We start from the raw sequence: 1,184 nt of genomic DNA, 5'->3' as shown, positions 1-1,184 counted from the left end.
GTCATAAACGTGAGCCAGTTGCCAACCATCTGAATATAAATCATGTAACCCTGGGCATGCTACAGCGGTCATAAATGTGAAAAATGGTCATAAGTCACTTTTTCCAGTGCGGCTGTAACTTTGAATAGTCACTAAAAAGAACTTTGTAAGTTGTACTTTTAAGTCCTTGGATCGGAAACCACCAAGAAATTACAGGTAGTCCTTAACTAATGACCACAGTTGAGCCCAAGATTTCTGTTGCTAAATGAGACATTTGTTACTTGAGTTTTGTCCCATTTTATAACCTTCCTTGCAACAGGTTGGTTAAGTGAATTACCGCAGTTAAGTTAGAAACACGGTAGTTAAATGAATCTGGCTTCCCCATTGTCTTTGCTTGTTCAGGTCGCAAAAGGGGATCGCATGACTCCTGGACACTGCAGTCGTCGTATGAGTCAATTGCCAAGTGTCTGAATTTTGACCACGTGACCATGGGGATGCCATAATGGGTGTGTGGAAAACGGTCATAAGTCTCTTTTTTTCAGTGCCATTGTAACTTTGAACAGCCCTTAAATGAGATGTTGTAAGCCGAGGACCAGGAAATGCTGGCTGGGGCATTCTGGGAGCTGAAGTCCACACCTCTTCAATTGGCCGAGGTTGACAAATGCTGCACTGAACTACAGCTCGGAGAGTTCCCCAACAGCATCCAGAGGCTGGGAACTGTGCCTCTCTGGAGGGTACCAGGCACAACAACGCGGGATTCCCAAATGGCAACTTCCGGGAAAGAAACTTTCCTTTTTTATAAGACCCGAGAAGGAAAATCCAACAGCGGAGCCGGCGCCATCTTCGATTGGACGGCATTGCACTGCATTTCCCATCCATCTTGCTGGCCGGAAGGCCCCGAGACAAGGCTGGCCTAGCAGCCTGACGCGGCCCTCAGCCTTTCACGCCGGCGCCGTCCAGGGCAGCCCCGCCGGGGTCCTCCTGTCTCCAAGGCGCCCTTGAGTGGGTCACAAGGCGGAGCTCGGGCTCGGTGGGCGGGCGAGCGAGCGATCGGAGGGAAGTCGGCAGGCCGGTCGCGAGGTGGCAGGGAAGGGAGGGAGACGGACGTCTCCCTCCTCCAATCGGAAGAGGGGATGCCTAGGCGTCGGCCAATAGGCGCGGGGCGCGCCTAGCCAGCGGAGCCAGCTTTCTGAGGGCTTCTCCAC

Source organism: Vipera ursinii, assembly GCF_947247035.1.
Source record: "Vipera ursinii genome assembly, chromosome: 8".
In the NCBI taxonomy this organism is placed as follows: Eukaryota; Metazoa; Chordata; class Lepidosauria; order Squamata; family Viperidae; genus Vipera; species Vipera ursinii.
This window is presented reverse-complemented; position numbering follows the sequence as displayed.